Source organism: Pristis pectinata, chromosome 9 (assembly GCF_009764475.1).
Source record: "Pristis pectinata isolate sPriPec2 chromosome 9, sPriPec2.1.pri, whole genome shotgun sequence".
Classification (NCBI taxonomy): Eukaryota; Metazoa; Chordata; class Chondrichthyes; order Rhinopristiformes; family Pristidae; genus Pristis; species Pristis pectinata.
Window position 1 is genome coordinate 39,625,340 of NC_067413.1, and position 20,288 is coordinate 39,645,627.

At 39.9% G+C, this 20,288-nt stretch overlaps 1 long non-coding RNA gene across 1 annotated transcript in view; it reads left to right on the plus strand.

Annotated features, from left to right (window-relative positions):
• The window catches only part of LOC127574567 (uncharacterized), a 54,915-nt gene that overhangs the window by 23,953 nt on the left and 10,674 nt on the right, over positions 1-20,288 (plus strand). The window contains exon 3 of the long non-coding RNA XR_007956925.1: positions 18,783-18,888. This is a non-coding gene — a long non-coding RNA (uncharacterized LOC127574567). The remainder of the gene's footprint in view (positions 1-18,782; positions 18,889-20,288) is intronic.

Below are 20,288 nucleotides of genomic sequence, written 5' to 3' on the forward strand. Positions count from 1 at the left end.
CTCAGTGTCCCAGAAACATAATGATAGGGACAGCAACTAATCTTAAAGTAGCTGATGATCCCTTTAACTTGTGCAGGCGATGGTTCATCTGGGTAATAAATGCATGTTCAGCAAAGTGTGTTTCAGGGAAAGTATTATCTGGGACACCAAACTCCAAAAATTGCAGCACTGGCATTAGATTCATGTTACATGTTGGCATCATTTTGCATCTCTACATTGGATACTTTAACACCCTTACCATTGGGCCAGATTGTCTTTGGCCCAGCCCCCTTGTCGCCTTTGTCTCCCTTGGAATCCCCACAGTCACATTTATATTTTGTGGCTCTCAACAACCACGAGGTCTTGCTGCCATGGTCATTCCATAAGGTGAAGTCATCAAAAGCAAATTGGTCTCAGACAGTGTGAATAGAAGCCCTGTTTGTTGACCACCCTGATGAACTTCTGGCAGCTTTTCCACTGTCCCTAAATTTCTTTATTGATTAGAAGCTATAGAAATTGTAGAAATACAGTTAAATAATAAAAAACTAAATGTATTGAAAAATAACTAAAAATTAAATGTAATAAATTTACTTGAAAGCGCATTCAGCTTATGTACGTTAATTGAAAGTATTAACATTCAAAGCAAATGCTTACATTGACTTACCTTTTTGTGGAAACTCAACAAGCCTCTTCAATTGAATGGAACCATTCAGGATGTAAGGCCGAGGGTCCATATATGAAGAGCATCCAGTTTAGTAAGATGAGGAACTGGCTCTGCACTCAGTGGTGAATACAGTACATTGCGTACATCTCGTCTGCAATGTGCAGGTACACAAGTCCAGAATGCAATCACACACACACACAAAAACCTCTAAGGAATTGATGGCTAGCCATCAGTGTGATCCAACCCAATATGGTGTCTAGCATGACTTGTGCCATAGGGGTGCATGAGCCATGGCTTCCCTTAAGGCTCTTGTAGAACCCGATGAAATACACGCTACTAATTCCAATTTTGCTCCACTCCTTTGTTTGTTCCTAAATCTATGCTAGTTATCCATTTTGTTTTGTTGTGCTTTGTGGATGAATGTTTTTAATATTCAGTAAAATATCATTGAACATATATCAATGCTAGTCCATAAAGCTTTTACACTGCTTAAAATATTGTTCAAATCCTTTACATTTTTCGAGAACTGCATTAGTGTGTTTGGTCCAGCTGACCTTTGTAGAATATACTCGCATATGGTATTAATCCCCAAACTAAAGTCAGACTTTTCTGCAGAAAATTTATGACTTGGCCTCTGCTTATATAATACTTTACCTCAATAGAAAAGACTGCAAAAAAAAGCCTTCCATCTTTCACAACCTTACAAAATGCTTTAGAAGTCTTGATTGCTGTAAAGTCAGAAACTCACCAGCTAATTGTGAATAGGCAAACAGCAATGTAACAATCTGATTCCAGAGAATTTTGGTTGAGCAATGATAATTAACCAACACATAAGGGAGAATTCATTGCCTAGTTTGGAAATTGTGCCAGAGAATATTTTACATCTAATGGCACATGTGGTGCTCTGAGACTAATATATGGAGTCTTCATTGCACAAGTAACACTTTAGTTTATAATCTTATCTGAAAGTCAGCATTACCAATCATGAGTCACCAGCAGTACTGCAAGAGCATCAGCTAGTATTTTTGCTTAGGTTAAACTTGAACACACAGCCTTCAGCCATAGAGATGAGAATCCTACCACTGCATCACAACTGCCATAGAGAGAAATTATGTAAGACCAACACATCCCAAAGTAAAGAGGGTTGTGATTCATAGGAATTCCCTGCCCAAGCAGGCTGTGGGTGTTCAATTGATGAATATATTAGTGCAGGAAAGTGGTGGTGTGGTAAAAGATCAGTCATGATCTTATTGAATGGCAATACAGGATTGAGGGAAGGTCTGGTTTACTCCTGCTTCCAGTTTTTCCTCACTTTTGGGGGGCACCCTGTATAATGCAGGGTGCTTCGGTGATATGTAAGATATATTTTCTGTAAACCCACATTTCATTTCCATTACGAACATGAATGTAATCCATAACTTAGATACTAATAAACATTTATTCAAGCCAACATGTTCTTCACATGGTAATATCACAAAACCAGTTGTGGCATTGGAGACAGCTGCTTAGCAGAACCCAAGCACTTTCCCACATGGTGTGAAAGGGAAATATTGGCAGGTAAGTCTATTTAGAATTGCTTTCACACACCTTCTACCATCTGGATCAGACTTCATCTTGGCAGAGGTTTAGGTACTTAAGGGGGGAAAGATAAAATATTTTGAAATGTCAAAATATGCCAACACTATTGAACAATATATTCTTTTGGAGTTTCAATTTAAATTTGCAATGTTTCTATTTTTTATACTTATAGAGGTTGTAATACTTTTACACAATTATTTCTCATTATTTTGATCCACTCTAAGTCTGTATTTACAATTGGGCTTCTATAGTCTAAGTAACATCTGTGTTAAAAAGAGAAAGAAGGATAAGATTTAATCTTCTAGATGAGTTGTGCCATACATAGTTGAAATTGTAGTGGACTGCTCAAATGGGTCGAAACAGAATTTAACCTCACCTGCTGGAGAGGAAATCTTAGCATTGGCTTCAATTCTGAAGAAAGTTGGTTGGAATATAATATCTGCACATTATTTAAACATAGCTTTACTAACCATATGTTTTGCCAAAATTACCCCTGCTATGTCTGAGTGAATCAGGGGTCTAGAGCAGAGAGTTGGGAAAACTTTTTGGTAGTGTGTCACCTAAAATTATTCTAATGAAATGATGCTGTGATTTCTGATGGAAGTCCTGACTCAGCAAAATGGTAGCCTTGTGTCCTAATCACTGCTTTCCCAGCAATGCATCTATGCTCCCAGAATTTCAAACCAAAGAGTTCTGGCACTCAGGATTGAGGCACTTTTTCCTCTGCCTTCCTTGTGAACTCTCCCTCTGAACTGCAATGTGGCCAGGAGCTGCTTAAGGGAACATCAGATGTAAGGCAAACACCCCATTTACAATAAGATTCTAACATGCATTGTTCAAGGACCACACAGCCTCACACTATGCTCTTTATATATTAATTGCTGTGGCTGGAATATGAAGCAATAAATCATCATTTTTATTTTTTATTCTTCAAATTATTATCATATATGGGGTTATGTGCTGCTGCTTTTCATCACTGAGTTTCAAGTTAAGGGGAAGTTATATTGAAAACTTGTTAAATAAAAGACAAACTTTACTGCTGCTTTATTTTTTCTGGGTCAAGTAACCATAGCTCAAAAGTACAGATTTTGGCATAGGTTTTTGGTAAATTTAAAATTGGTTTATTATTGTCAAATGTATGGAGGTACAGTGAAAAACTAGTCTTACATACTGTTCATACAGGTCAATTCATTACACAGTACATTGAGGTAGTGCAAGGTAAAACAATAGCAGAATGCAGAATAAAATGTTACAGTTAGAGAAAAAGCACAGTGCAGGTAGACAATAAGTGCAAGTCCATAACATGGTAGATTGTGAGGTTAAGAGTCCATCTTATTGTAGTAAGGAACCATTCAATAATCTTATAACAGCGGGATAGAAGCTGTCCTTGAGCCTAGTGGTATGGGCTTTCAGGCTTTTGTATCTTCTTCCCAATGGGAGAGGGGAGGAGAGAGAATGTCCAGGGTGGTTGGGGTCTTTGATTATGCTGGCTGCTTTGCCAAACCATGGAGAAATATAGACAGAGTCCATGGAGGGGAAGCTGGTTTCCATGTTATGCTGAGTTGTGTCCACAACTCCCTGCAGTTTTGGGGCAGGTGACTGACAGTGTCAAAGAGAGAAAAGAGAAAAATTACGAAAGGAGACCGAGATGTGAAAGGAAGCTAAAGAATAACTAAGGGAGGGAAATTGGGGGAATTGGAATTTGTCAAAATATTGAAAAAAGTTCATGTTAATTAACTTGAATTAATTTACCATGTGCTTCCCTAACAACACATTTTTTCAATGCATATATTTAAATCTTATTTCTCTTTTTGCATTCCAGTTGGTAAGCAAATGCAAACAAAAAGTACTAAAGCGATGACGAAGCTGCATGATTTTTTTGTGGTCCACAAAAACCACTGATGGATTACAAAGAAAATGATGGATAATGAACACAATATGTGATATTTTTGTTGAAATCTCAAGATAATGCTCATTTGGACCCTTGGGATGAAATCAACTCTGGGAAATTAATCCTGTATAATCACAATGATTTAATTTTATTTCCAGCAGAATTGATAGATTTTATTTCTTTTGTTGTCATAGCAAACATCTGCAGCTAAAATGCTTAGTTTTGTTGCTGAGTGATGGTATCTTCAAGGAGCACTGTTATTAACATGATTATTGCAAATGTGCCAAATGATTGTCCCCATTTGATAACCAGAAAATAGCACAGTCAGTGTATTATTATTTTAGGATCATTGCAGAATCACATGCTTGCCAGTAACTGGTGCCAAATGCTGTCAGCCATAAATTCTATTTTGTAAGAAATCTCTGATTTTGAGCTCAGGGCCAATTCAGGGAATATAAATTCAAGAACCCTTGAAAGTACTGCTTTATGGTTTTATTGCAAAGTAGTTATATGTTTTCAAAATACTGATTGGAAAGAACTGATGTATCTTATAAAGAGTCAAGTACTTAACCATGTTTCAACAATCACAGATTGTAGACGAGAAATCCACGTCCATCATGTCGCCATATGGGATGGTACAAGGTACTCAGCCAGCTTCTTGTGCCTGTTTCACACTGCCTAGGAGGACTCATGCTAAGCTGTAATTGCATTCGGAGCTGGCACATTTGCAAATAGCTGACATTTCGTTCTCAAATGAATCAGTTGCAATACAGCCATAGAGCAAGAATAAGAGGTTTGCAATGTGAAAGGTGCTCTCCATCAGCATTACCAAACAATACTTATGAAGTAGATTATGTTCCTTGTAAGATTAACCACTGTACTTCCTAAACAGATGTTGGTAAATGCATTGTAAATAGATAAATTGAGTACAATATATTCCTAATAATTTGTTAATTCATATTAATCAATATTTTAAATTTAAAATGTCCTGAAAAATCCATGAAATTTTTTTGTCTATTTTTGGGTTGTGGGGATTGCTGACTTGGTGTCAAATATTTTGTTTGATAATACTCCATTGAAGCACCTGTTTTACTATGTTTAGTTATTGTATTAATGCAGGGTGTTGTTGTTTGATAAGACTGCACATTTTGGAATTTGAAGCTTAATGCAATGTATAATAGTCTGCCACAGAGCAAACCATATCCTGCTTGGATAAAACACCAGAAGTGTTATACGATGAATACTATGAAAGTTGGAAAATCACATGCTTGCCAGTTTCACCAGCTGGGTCTTCTTTGTCTTTCCTCCAGTCCAGTCTTTCCAAATGATCTGCTCCATAGTCTGAAGAGGCCACTGACTCTTGTGCTGGCCCTGCCAAATCATGTGGTGTGCATTGTGGGATTTAGGACATATCCAGAAATCAGCCATGGCATACACCTCCTGACATACACGGTTACATAGAGGTCCCATAATTACATAGAAAGTTCCATCTGCTGAATCCCACTTTCACTCTGGTCAGGGTCTCCCATGTGTGCCATTTGTACTTTGAGCCAGATGCTGACTCCTCCCTGGGGATGATTCCTCACTGGCTCTTTCCAATAGATTTGGTGCCTATTCCTGCCATTTTATTGCCAAGGGGTATCTCTAGTCAGTAATAATGTGTAATTATTGATTCCATAGAGAGTAGAAAGCTGTTCCTCAGTGAAGCAGGATGGTGCACTGCCTGATGTACGTAGTGGGCAGTAGCTGTTTGACTCTTGTGCATACTTGTCGTTGTCACTGCATCTTACAGGGCATTTTGCCAGATAGTACATATGGACAAGGAGCAGGGGTAGCTTTTAGACAGCCTGTTATGTGTTTGCATATAACATCTGTAGCAATGTCAATGAGTTAAATGTGACTTGATTGTCCCTAGATAGAGCAGGCGGACTTTGTCACAGAGAAACAGTGCTAAAGCTTTAATGTGTCAAATGGGTGTGTGTCCATTATAGAATTTGTGAGCCTTGATGTTTTACGTGTTGACCTTGATAGTCCTAGCCAGTATATTCTTTTGAAACTGAATGTATGGTACATGTTTATTCCTAAGTACAGTCAAACTGAGTGTCAGCTGTTGTTGGGCACCTGATTTGTCAGATGGAAGGCATGGATTTAGATTTTTATTGGTTGGGTATGAGGAAATTGGTTAAATAATCTGACATCACACTAAACTCTTGTTGTCAAAGCTCTTCTGCATGGATGAAATGCTGACATTCAGCAGGTTGTCACTGATTACTGGTGTCAATGTTGAATGTAAGTAGAGGACACTGACTGTCTTGTGTAAATTCCATTTACACTTTTGATCACATTTATTCTACTTTTATTCTTTAAGAAGCTAAGTGTAGCTAAGATCGAAATCATCAGTCATGACATATGATTCATAGCTATGGTTGCAGTGTTGGTGAGTATCATATGCAGACTAGACAGCAAACACAGCACTAAATGATCAATAGCTGTTGGAAACCATCTTCAATGTGTTGAGTGAGATTTGGAAGCTGACCTACACAAGATTGGTCTGGTCTGAAACCCAATTGTTGTCATCTATTTTAAAATCTAGCGAGGGTGAAATTCATTGCAAGATGAGATGCTCATAGATCTGTAGGTAATGCTAAGGAGGGCAATTAGTCTGTAACTTTACCTATTTTAGGCAAGCCATGAATTTTGTTTTTCTCCATAGTGATAGAATTTGCTACTCATTACACATTCAAGGAGCCACTGCCTTGCCTGGGAGATATGGGCATCACCTCCCATATTTTGTTTTATACCGTCTCCAGACTTTCCAATTCTAAAGTGCCTGGTTGTTGTTCCCAAGCATTCCTTTCCAGACTTCAGATCTCTCTCCTCCTAGGTTGTCTATTTTGGTTTCTACCAGTGCGATGGTGCATTCAATCCACCAGTAAATATAGTTGCTGATATTTGGTTGATGTTTGAAGTGGTTGATAGATTTGATCTCTAGGAGTGATGTCCAGGAGTTGTACAGTATGCACAATAGGGAGGTGTCTATTATTGGTATTGGTATTGGTTTATTATTGTCACTTGTACCAAGGTACAGTAAAAAGCTTGCTTTACAAACCAATCGTACAGGTCAATTCATTACACAGTGCAGTTACATTGAGTCAGTACAGAGTGCATTGATGTAGTACAGGTAAAAACAATAACAGTACAGAGCAAAGTGTCACAGCTATAGAGAAAGTGCAATGCAATAAGGTGCGAGGTCACAACAAGGTAGATCGTGAGGTCATAGTCCATCTCATTGTATAAATGATAACTATAGAGCATTTTGCCCTTATTTTGCAGAACCCATTCAATTTTAATTCTAGTTTAGGATATCTTTTAAAATGTGCTTTGTTCATTTTTAAATGTTCAAACCCATTAGGTCTGCTTCCCTACAGACTATATGTATTTTGTTTTGTCATTGATTGCACATCATCCATATAATTAGCTTAGGGAATTTTAGGTTAATTTCTTACCTAGAACATAGAACGTAGAACAATTACAGCACAATTCAGGCCCTTCGGCCCACAAAGCTGTGCCAAACATGTCCCTACCCTAGAAATTACTAGGCTTACCCATAGCCCTCTATTTTACTCAGCTCCATATACCTATCTAACAGTGTCTTGAAAGACCCTATCGTATCAGCCTCCACCACCGTTTCTGGCAGCCCAGTCCACGCGCCCACCACTCTCTGAGTAAAAAACTTACCCCTGACATCTCCTTTATATCTACTCCCCAGCACCTTAAACCTATGTCCTCTTGTGGCCACCAATTCAGCCCTGGGGAAAAGCCTCTGACTATCTACCCTATCAATACCTCTCATCATCTTATACACCTCTATCAGGTGCCCCCTCATCCTCCGTCTCTCCAAGGAGAAAAGGCCGAGTTCCCTCAACCTGCTTTCATAAGGCATGCTCCACATTCCAGGCAACATCCTTGTAAATCTCCTCTGCACCCTCTCGATGGCTTCCACATCTTTCCTGTAGTGAGGTGACCAGAACTGAGCACAATACACCAAGTGGGGTCTGACCAGGGACCTATATAGCTGCAACAATACCTCACGGCTCCTAAATTAAACTCCCCAATTGATGAAGGACAATACACCATAGGCCTTCTTAACCACAGAGTCAACCTGCGCAGCCGCTTTGAGCGTCCTATGGACTCGGACCCCAAGATCCCTCTGATCCTCCACACTGCCAAGAGCCCTACCATTAATACTATATTCCGCCAACATATTTGACCTACCAAAATGAACCACTTCACACTTATCTGGGTTGAACTGCATCTGCCACTTCTCAGCCCAACTCTGCATCCTATCTATGTCCCTCTGTAACCTCTGACAGCCCTCTAAACTATCCACAACACCCACAACCCCCAAACTTACTAACCCACCCCTCCACTTCCTCATCCAGGTCGTTTATAAAAATCACAAATAGTAAGGGTCCCAGTACAGATCCCTGAGGTACACCACTGGTCACCGACCTCCACTCAGAACACGACCCTTCAACAACCACTCTTTGCCTTCTGTGGGCCAGCCAGTTCTGGATCCACACTGCAATGTCCCCTTGGATCCCATGTCTCCTCACCTTCTCCATAAGCCTCACATGGGGTACCTTATCAAATGCCTTACTGAAATCCATATACACTACATCTACTGCTCTCCCTTCATCGATGTGCTTAGTCACATCCTCAAAAAATTCAATCAGGCTCATAAGGCAGGACCTGCCCTTAACAAAGCCATGCTGACTATTCCTAATCATATTACACCTCTCCAAATGTTCATAAATCCTGCCTCTCAGGATCTTTTCCATCAGCTTACCAACCACTGAGGTAAGACTCACCGGTCTATAATTTCCTGGGCTATCCCTACTCCCCTTCTTGAATAAGGGAACAACATCCGTGACCCTCCAATCTTCCGGAACCTCTCCTGTCTCCATGGACGACACAAAGATCATCATCAGAGGCTCCGCAATCTCCTCCCTCGCCTCCCACAGCAACCTGGGGTACATCTCATCCGGTCCTGGCGACTTATCAAACTTGATGCTTTCCAAAAGTTTCAGCACCACCTCTTTTCTAATATCTACATGCTCAAGCTTTTCAGGCCGCTGCAAGTCCCCACTACAATCCACTAGATCTTTTTCCGTGGTGAATACTGACGTAAAGTATTCATTAAGTACCTCCGCTATTTCTTCCGGATCCATACACACTTTCCCACTGCTGCCCTTGGTAGGCCCTATCCTTTTGCATCTCATCCTCTTACTCTTCACATACTTGTAGAACGCCTTGGGGTTTTCCTTAATCCTGTCCGCCAAGGCCTTCTCATGTCCCCTTCTGGCTCTCCTAATCTCTTTCTTAAGTTCCTTCCTTTTAGCCTTGTACTCCTCCAGACCTCTAACATTACCTAGCTCTCTGTACCTTTTGTATGCTTTTCTTTTCCTTTTGAGTAGACTTATTATAGCCTTTGTACACCACGGTTCCTGTATCCTATCATGACTCCCCTGTCTCATCGGAACATGTCTGTGTAAAGCTCCACACAAATATCCCCTGAATATTTGCCACATATCTTCCGTACTTTTCCCAGAGAACATCTGTTCCCAATTTAATCTTCCAATTTCCTGCCTGAGAGCCTCATAATTCCCTTTACTCCAAGTAAACACCTTTCTAGCCTGTCTGTTCCTATCCCTCTCCAGTGCTAACGTAAAGGAGATAGAATTATGATCACTATCACCAAAATGTTCACCTGACCAGGTTCATTACCCAATATCAAATCAAGCACAGCCTCTCTTCTTGTAGGTCTACCTACATACTGTGTCAAGAACCCTTCCTGAACACACCTAACAAATTCCACCCCATCTGAACCCCTCACTGTCTGGAGATGCCAATCGATGTTTGGGAAATTAAAATCCCCCATCACAACAACTCTGTTATTCTCACACCTTTCTAGGATCTGCTTCCCTATCTGCTCCTCAATAACCCTGTCACTATTGGGCGGCCTATAAAAAACACCCAGCACCGTTATCGACCCCTTCCTGTTCCTAACCTCCACCCACAGAGACTCCGTAGACAATCCCTCCACAACGTCCACCTTTTTCGCAGCCGTGACACTATCTCTGATCAACAGTGCCACTCCCCCACCTGTCTTGCCTCCCTCCCTGTCCTTCCTGAAACATCTAAAACCCGGCACTTGAATCAACCATTCCAGCCCCGGAGCCATCCAAGTCTCCGTAATGGCCACCACATCATAGCTCCAAGTATCAATCCAAGCTCTAAGCTCATCCTCCTTGTTCACAACACTCCTTGCATTAAAATAGACACATCTCAAGCCTGTCTGAACACGTCCCTTCTCTATCACCTACCTATGGTACTTAGTCCTAGCCTCCTCTATTTGAGAGCCAAGCACCTCTTCCCCAGTCTCTCCAGTACGGATCCCACCCCCCAACAATTCTAGTTTAAACCCTCCCCAGTAGCCTTAGCAAACCTCCCCGCCAGTATGTTGGTCCCCCTGGGATTCAAGTGCAACCCGTCCTCTTTGAACAGGTCATACCTGCCCCAAAAGAGGCCCCAATGATCCAGAAAACTCAATCCCTGCTCCTTACTCCAATCCCTCAACCACGCATTTAACCTCCTCCTCATTCTGTTCCTATACCTACTGTCGCTTAGCACAGGCAGTAATCCGGAAATTACTACCTTTGAGGTCCTGCTTTTCAACTTCCTTCCTAGTTCTCTATAGTCTCTTTTCAGGACCTCATTCCTTTCCCTACCTGTGTCATTGATACCAATATGTACCACGACCTCTGGCTGTTCTCCCTCCCCCTTCAGGATATCTAACCCCAAAAGATGGTAAAATAAATCTCCACAATATTCTGTCACTAACATTTAAATATGGGAGTAATTTTACACATTTCCACTTCCAGATCATTTGGCTTGCTAGGGGATGGTTTGGGAATTTGAGTTGAAAAAATTTCCAGTCATTGAAATGAATGGACAGGGAATTGCAGTGGAAATTCCTGGTGTATGTTAAGTAGATAAAATTCTATACCAGTAGAAAATAAGTATTATATTACCCCTCTTGACATTACCAAAATATACTTTTCACAACATGACATTTTCTTGATCTCAGAAGCAAAGACCCATTAACTTCTATCAAACATTTGATTATCTGACCATGTTTAGATGATAAAGACAGATAATCAATACTAGAGTTTTCAGTTCCATTCTCCATCAAAATATTTATTCAGTTCTTGGTTTGTGAAGGAGTTAATTGGTTTTACCTTCTGTATCTATAATAAATTGCACAGACTCTTCACTCTTTTGGGAATACAGATCTCATCTCATGTCTAACATTGTTTGAGATTTGCTAAATCTGTACCTGTGCCCTACTTTTGTTCTCTCAAACCAATAGCTTGCTTATATCTAACATTATCTAAGTCTTTTAACATTTTAAAGACCAAATTCACTCTCAATTTTCTTTCCTCCAATTAAATTAAGTGACCAACAATGGAGAGTTCAAATTAAGGCAACAACAGCCAGATGTTATAGCATTGAATAAACAAGGAGTCATAAGATTAAACACCAGAACTATAATCATGATAGTTGACAGAACAATGTCTAACATAAACTATTTCATTAATGGCAGGATGGAGTGCTGCAATCTCACCTCATTTTAATACTTTCTACACATTATTGATTAGTATTTCTAAAATGATTCCTTTGTGGGTTTTTACTTCAATAAATTTCCATCCTTTTAATGTGGAGTAAAGACTTACAAATCATGACCTTCTCTGTCAAAGGCTCACCTCACAGTAATCAGAAAATCTATCTTGATGTGATTGTCACAGGAACACACAAGAAATTGTAGCCTTCTGCCTGGATAGGTTTTTAGCTGACAGTGATGTATCCAGACCCTGGGCTTCTGAGACGGACGTGGCTCTGGTGGAAAGCTATTCAATGCATTTTAAACTCAAGAACTGCTGCTGCGCAGTCAAGTTAATCACTTTCTTGATCTTTCTTTATACTCTTTGGCAATGATTTTCTTCTTTTCTGATCCATCTCCTGTGTTGCCAGGTCCTTCCAACATAAAATAATTCTCTGGGGTCTTTTGGAGGAAGCTCCCCTGTCTAATCTGAAGAATCTACCCAGATAAATAATAGCGATTAGCTTCAATATTCTTCAGAGACTGCCGTAAACCAAGGTTTCAGAGCCAGATGAAGAATTTAAATTTTGGCAAAGTAATGTGAACTTCTAAAATTTTAAGTTCTTTAATTCTGGACAGCCATGCTGAACAGTAATAACGCCTATGTATGGTTCTTGGCCGAGTATAGGCAAGGTCAAATTGACAAAAGTTACTCCAGATAACACATTTTTGTTAATATATATGTTACACTATTGCCACCTATACATAGGTGGATATACTGCATTTTTCCCATACAGAAGGAGCATCCCAGTATTGGGATGTAAAGGCAGATCAGCAGACTAATGGCATCCAAAAATCTTTGTTTCTGTCTGCTCAGGTTATACCAGGAAGCTGGTTTACTCTGAGTAAGAAATCTCAGTTTTCACTTCACTAGAGGAATTACAATTTCAGGTTATATTTGAAGTGGCTTCATTGATACCATTCTTCCTATCTTTTACATTGTACCCTCTGCCTATTGTTGTTCTCATATTTCTTAGCTGATAACGTAGAACTTTAATTGCCCACTTTCCCCATTTTCAATGGGTAGATTCTTACCTCTTCTTTTCTGAGTTATTGTTGTTCTATGTAATTCTGACTTTTGTTTACCTTTTCCTCAGAGTTTATGGCGAAGAGAACAGAACAGTTGAGGGTGCATGTGACATTTCTGGATAGAGAAGGTTTGATAGACAGGATATGGGGATGAAAAATGCCTTTTTTTTAAAAAAAAAGGCAGATCTTTATAGGTTTGTAGTGGACTGGTGGGTAAAGGAGGAGAGAGGGAATATGGAGGAATCTGATGTTAATAACGATAATACATATAAAAGGATCATTAAGCCTTCACAATTTAAATTAGGGAGCCTCCTAAAGTTCAGAATGAGTTGAATGTTTCATTGTAGGACCATCGGTGGGCTAAGGGTACATACTGCTGCTGCAAAACAACAAATTTCATGACACATGTCAGTGATAATAAACCTGAATCTGATTCTGGTGCAAGAAGAAATTTTACCGCTTGACATTTTTCTTTGCTGCTATTATTGTTTCTGTGTTCTGATCACCAAATCAAACAAGCAGCTTTGGGCCCTTAGCATCATCTCAAGTAAAATGTGGCATAATATGGCTAGGAAGCAGCCTCTCACTTGCCACTGGGGTTTGACATTTGGTTCTGACCTCTGAAACTATTCAAATATATCATTCACTACATGCTGGGAAACTCATTAAAGTAGTTAAATGACCTGTCCTTGTATCATAGAGACCAAGTTTTTCCCACACAAAGGTATATCAGAGTAACACACCATCACAGGATGCTCTCAGGCATTTCATTAATGTAAGTTTTATACCAAAATTGACAAAGAAATCTTTCCATCATTTTAAAATTGAAAGATATATATCACATGTTTAGAAAGGAAGAAGAGAGGAAAGGGAAAATAAATATACCAGAAAAGCATTTCATTTTCAAAATAATTGATCTCGCCAATTGCTCGATGGATACAAGTATCATGTTATGTGGTTTTGAGGTAGATTGGGAAGATCTTGGCTTCAACCCCTAGGATGTGCTGAGTTAGATAATCTACAGCAGTTCATAAGGTGCTACAATAAACTCAGCACTTTAAGCTGCAAACAGTCAGAACCCAGCTAACATTAACTGTTCTAAATTAAAAGTGAGTATCCATGGAGTAACCATAGATGAGCAGTTTCCTAAGATCAGATGTAGTCTTGGAGCATTGTTAGCATCTCTATGTCCTCAGAATGGTCTTTAAGGGAAGTAAAAGGAAACATATTTATACAGGATATTTTTGGATTGGGTGGTGCTCTGAAAAACTCTGAGACCAGCATATAAGGTGCTGAACATGCACAAATAAGTTATGAGGAAGAACCATGTTTTTGGGATTGCAAAAAGTACACCCAATTTATAAATAACTAGCTGGTGCAGTAGATCATACATGGTTCACTTATACTTAACTCAGTTCCAGAATTTTTGGTCCAACTGTTGTTTTTACCACTAATTTGGTAATTTACATATATTGCTTTCTGTCATTTGCCTTTATTAGATTTCTTATTCATATGTTATGTCGGCACAACCTCGTGGGCTGAAGGGCCTGTACTGTGCTATAATATTCTATGTTCTAGAAATGGATAAATTGATACTACAATAAGTTCAGAAGAGACTGCAAGAGTTCAAAGGAAAAGAGTGGGAAGGGAGGAGGAGGACATTCAAAGAAATTGAGGATGAACTATGACAAAACAGCACAGAAAATGGAAGGGGTCTTCAGGCCTCCCTGGGATTGTCCTGGAAGCTTCATGAATTTCAGATTATTATAAGAAACTCAACATGAGCAAATAGCAAAATTATAGAGGCGTGATCTATAAAAAACCTTTTACATTTTCTTTAAATATTTTTATGAAATATGAAATTATTGGAGAGGGGGAAAAGACAGTTTGATTGGGTAGGGCAGATGGAGGTGGAAGCTCTTTCCTTTTTGTTTTTGTTTTTTCTGACAAACTAGAGCCACAGCATACTTGTGGGGAGTAAATGTTTAAAGGGTTGGATGGAGTGCCAATCAAATGGGCTACTTTATTCTGGATGGTTTGGGGTTTCTTGAGTATCGTTGGAGCTGCACTCATTTTGGCCAGTGGAGAGTATTTCCTTACAGTCATCACTTATGCTTTGTGAATGGTGAAAGCCTCTGTGGTGTCAGGTGGTGAGTCACATTGCAGGATACCCATTTTCTGCAAGCCACAGTATTTGTGGTTTATCAAATTTCTGGACAACACTTAGCCCTCTGATTCTTCAGACTCCAGAATGTTTGTGGTTTTGATGGTGGAAATGACATTAAGTGTCTTGGGGAGATGACTGAACATCCCTTTTCTGGAGCTCATCATTATCAAACACTCTGAAGTAGGAACATTACATTTTCAGCCCAAATGTGTTATCATTTGGGTCTTTCTGCAGGCATTTCATGGACTCCTTACCTAAGGCTTTGCGAACAAAACTGAACACTGTTCCATCAATCTGGTTCTTACCATGGAGGTTCAGTCATTGGTGAAGCAGCTGAAGATAGCTGGGCCATGGACTGAAATGATTCAGCATTTCAGCAACAACCACAGCCATGTTCATCCAGCCAGTGGAAAACTGTTCCTCTGTAGTCCAGTTGTCACTTTTGCTTAAGATCCTTGATACCACACTCATTTAAATACTGCCTGGATGCAAAAGGCAGTTACTCTGACCTCAACTCCGAAAGTCAACACTTCATTTGTGCTGTGACTATAATGAATAGTCTGTCAGTACTCAACTGCAGAGCAGATTATTGGTGAGTAACTCCACCCAGATGACATTGTTCATGAAACCTATCATACTTTGCTGATGATCAAGAGTGGACTGATTGGGTGATATTTGAAGCTTTTTGAGGACAAGGTGAACTGTGATAACATTCCACTTTGTCAGATGGTAGCCAATGTTGTGGCTATACTGGAACAGTTTCGTTAGGTATATAGCTTCTTATGGAGTACAGATCATCAGCCCCATAGTAATAATTACAAATTTTATAGTAACAGGATCACAACCAAAAGAAACCAGTTACAACTCAGTAAATGCTCCTGTGGCTTCTTTTAATTCTAAAGATGCCACACAAGTTGATAAGGTGGCAAAGAAGGCGCATGGTGTGCTGGCATTCATTAGTTGGGGGATTGAGTTCAGCAGCCGTGAGGTAATGTTACAGCTCAATAAAACTCTAGTTAGACCACACAGAGTATTGTGTTCAGTTCTGGTCACCTCATTATAGGAAGGATGTGGAAGCTTCAGAGAGGGTGCAGAGGAGATTTACCAGGATGCTGCCTGGATTAGAGAATATTTATGAGGAAAGGTTGAGCGAACTAGGGCTTTTCTCTTTGGAGCGACACAGGATGAGAGGCAACTTGATAGAGGTATATAAGATTATGAGGGGCATAGGTAAAGTGGACAGCCAGTACCTTTTCCCCAGGGTGGGGTAATAGCAAATACCAGAGGACATTCATTTAAAGTCAGAGGATAAATGTTCAGGGCAGATGTCAGAGGTAAGTTACACACAGAGTGGTAGGTGTCTGGAATGCACTGCCAGGGGTGGTTGTAGAGGCTGTTACAATTGGGACATTTAAAAGGCTCTTAGGTAGGCACGTTAAAGTAAGAAAAATAGAGGGTTATGGGCTGTGCAGGAGGGAAGGGTTAGATTGATCATGGAGGAGGTGCTCATATGGTTTGGCACAACATCACTGGCTGAAGGGCCCATACTGTGCTGTACTGTTCTATGTTCTATGTTTCCATTGTTGAAGGACTTCTCTCACCATTGGGATAAGCTGAGATCCTGGAGGTCTCCTCAAGGCACGGAAATGCCTTTAACCCTAGTCGATGAAAATATCAACCGAGTAACTGCAGTGTGCTCATTCTCTTGCCACCTTGTTATAAAACCTGCTACTACTCCATAATAGTTGAAGGCTGGTGGTATAGAATTATCAAACACTCACTCCATGCTACTTATAAACACATGTTTATTTATGCAGCAATATGCAAAAGGCAGACACTTTGTGTGGTACTTTTAGCAGAAGAAGCAAGTTTGGTGCACAACCATATTTAGACATTTTGGTTTTGAAGCATTTCTTTTCCCAGCAGTTTTATCAAATATATGGGACTCCAAATAACAGAAATCCTGCTCAAAAAACACAGCCATTAGACTGTTGAGTGAGAATCAATTAAGCTAAACTGTATTTTGACTGAATGGAGGTGATACTCAAGTAACAGCTAAAGCATTTTCTCCTCTAACTGAGATTGTAATTGTTTTGTGGAAAAACACTGAAGGGAATTCCCTATTGTTCTGAAGACACTGCAATTAACATTTATTTACATTTAAACCTGAGACCCAGCAATGTTTTATCATTAATGATAGGTTAGTGCCTTAGTACCTTTGAAAATCTACAGCTGAATTTAATTTTGCAAGGAATTCCAATTATTACGTATCTTGAAGCAAATGGAAGTAAAAATTAGACAAGATAGCTCATGGACTGTCAATTATCACCTGCTCTATACTATTCCATGAAATTATGCCAACTTCTTTCAAAGCTGCAATTCCCTTGTAAAAATGTAACTCATTAATTTGATGCAGTTTGAGAACAAAGTCCCATAGCTTAAACTAAAGATGTTTGCAAATGTGACAAGGTAACAATGCAAGATTAACTTTGTAGGTTATGATATTGTAGTCTGTAAATCTTTTACCTTTAACTTTTGACACCGTTATCCACATTTGGAGCCATCCTATAACTTGAATGCCTTTCTGCAAAATATTAGTGTAAAATTAATTGATGTTGGCGTTTCTTCTGCAGCCGCTTCTTGATCAACATTCTCACTCGGTTTACACTGAGTAAAAAGCCACTGTGCTCACTTCATGTCACCTTGAGTGTTTAATTACATACATCCTGAAGAATCTCTAGGGAAAAGAAGAAAACGCAATCAGTCATACAAAAATGGACTGGTACCTCAGGGTCAAAAATTGACCTATACATGGAGACAGCTAGGCATATAAAAAAAATCAAATGAAAAGTATAATTTGATTGCTTCAGAAAGGGTGTACGACAGATAATTGATTAAATATTATTCCCTCTTGTTAAGTACAGTAACATACCGCATTATGTGCATCTGTAATAATACTGCACCACCAGTACAATGCATCCGATCCTTATAATCTTGTGCAACATTTAACTTGTCTATTTGACTTGGGTTTCCATTTTGTGCCTCATCTTTCATAAAAGTAGAATCACAAGGTTCAGTGGTCAAGTGAACCCAGAGAAAGCTGTCAATTGGCTGCTGTCAATTTTACAGAAAAGTGCCAGTGAATACAGACAAGTTAGCCATCATTACAACTATAAATGCTAGGTTCCACCTTTTATTGTTTCCCCAGTTCCATGTCCAATTGTTCGGACAGGTATCTGTCCCACAGTTGCTTTGTTCTTATATCCATTCTTCACACAAGTAGTTATAATTTGCCTTATTCTTGCTCTCAGTGAAAGTAAGTTGACACAATAGGGTCGGGGTTACAGAGTGGGTGGACCCTTCTGTCAGGAAAAGATCATGGATTCTAAAGATTTTGAGGTGCAGTTTCTTCTAAGCATGGTTTTTCCTATCTATTCCAATATACAAATGTAAGAAAGAATTCTTACAGAATAATGTGTACCACATGGATTTTATTTGTGAAAACTTGGTCTAGATATTCCATACCATGGTCAAAAATGTTGTTGAAATAGTGACAAACTGTCAGCTCTTTCTATAATTACTCTGTAGGATTGATGATAATATTGTCTTAAATGTGGATGTTGTCAGTGATACTCTGATCTGCTGTAGGCTACACTGTTACAGGTATCACAGATACATTCAGAGAGCTTTAAATTGTTGTTAATTTCAACTTATACTCTTCTTCCTTCTTTTTCTGTCCCTTGGGATCAAGGATGACTTGCTCTCACACTGGTTTTCTGGTTCTAAAATGGTTTATGAAGCCAATCCGGGAACAGCAAACTGCACCATTTGTGGAAGAGAGGTGCCTGACAGTTCAGGTGAGGTGATGTGCTCTTTCTGCCACTTACCCAGGGCCTCTGTCTGCTCTGGCTAGAAGTTCTTAATACTGAGTGGTCATCGGCCAGAGATTGCCAGGTGTCAGTGGGGATATTGCATTTCTTCAAGGAAGCATATCCTTAAATCTTTTCTTCTGTCTGCCTGGCAAATTCTTCCCTTGACAGAGCTCGTAACTGAATGTTTCCAGAATCTGGTCTCAGGCATGCGAATAATATGGCCCACCCTACATTGTCAAATGAGTGCAATTAGGGCCTCAGTGCTGGCTTGGGAGAGGACACTGATGTTGGTTTGTTTATCCTTCCAGTGAATTTGGAAGATTTTGCAGAAATGTTGTTGATAGTAGCCTTCCAATGTCTTGAGATACCTGCTGCGGGTAGAGCAGGTCCCAGAAGCAGATAAGAGGCCAGGGATCACTGCTACCTGGTAGACCACAGGTTTTGTGGCAGGTCTGAGATATTGGTCTTCAAATACCCTTTTTGTCAATCAACCAAAGGTTGTGCATTGAAAGCATGGGGAATTTCATCATATAGGTATGCCTTCATCAACCAGTAGCTTCCAAGATGTGCAAAAAGTCCACATTTTCCAGAGTCTTGCTATGAACCTTTATTGTCAGAGGGCAGTGTGGTGCAGCAGGGGCAGGTTGGTAGAGGACCTTTGTCTTGTGGACAAGCGTGCATAATCACAAGCATCATCTGCATATTGCAGCTCGATTTGTCTCTGAAGTGTAGTCAGAATAGATTGAACAGTTTTCCATTAGTTCTGAGGTTTGTTGGAGGTGAAGTGCTACATTGTGGCAAGATACTTTTCTCAATGACACAGCCTTGCTTGACACCAGTCTTCGCTGAGTTTGGCTCTGTTATTGACCCATTGGTTAGTACCATGGCTTGCATGCCATCATAAAACAAATGTAATCAGGAACTGAAACTTTGGAGACAGCCAAAGTTAGGAATACATTCCAGCGTTCCTCCTGACTGATGGAGTCAAAAATTTATGTGAGGTTGAAACTGACCATGTATGGTGGCTGATGGGCTGGCTTGTATGGTGAAGATCATGTCCAATGTGCCTCCAGTTGGAAAGAACCCATACTGTGATTCAGAGAGCTGCTCACCAGCCACTGGAAGAAGGTTGTTAGAAGGACCATGGCAGTACTTTCCCTATTGCAGACAGAGGAGGACCCCTCTGTCATTCCCACATTTGGACATCGGGAAGTTCCATGTATCTCCTCCTCTTCCCAGAGGTGGACAATAAGACTGTGGATTTGTAAATGAGGTCCTTCACTACTGAGCTTTAGGAATTCAACATGCGTGCCTTCTGTCCCGGGGCATTGTTATTTTCTAGTTGGGATATGGCATTTTCATTTTCTTGCTGGTCAAGAGTGATG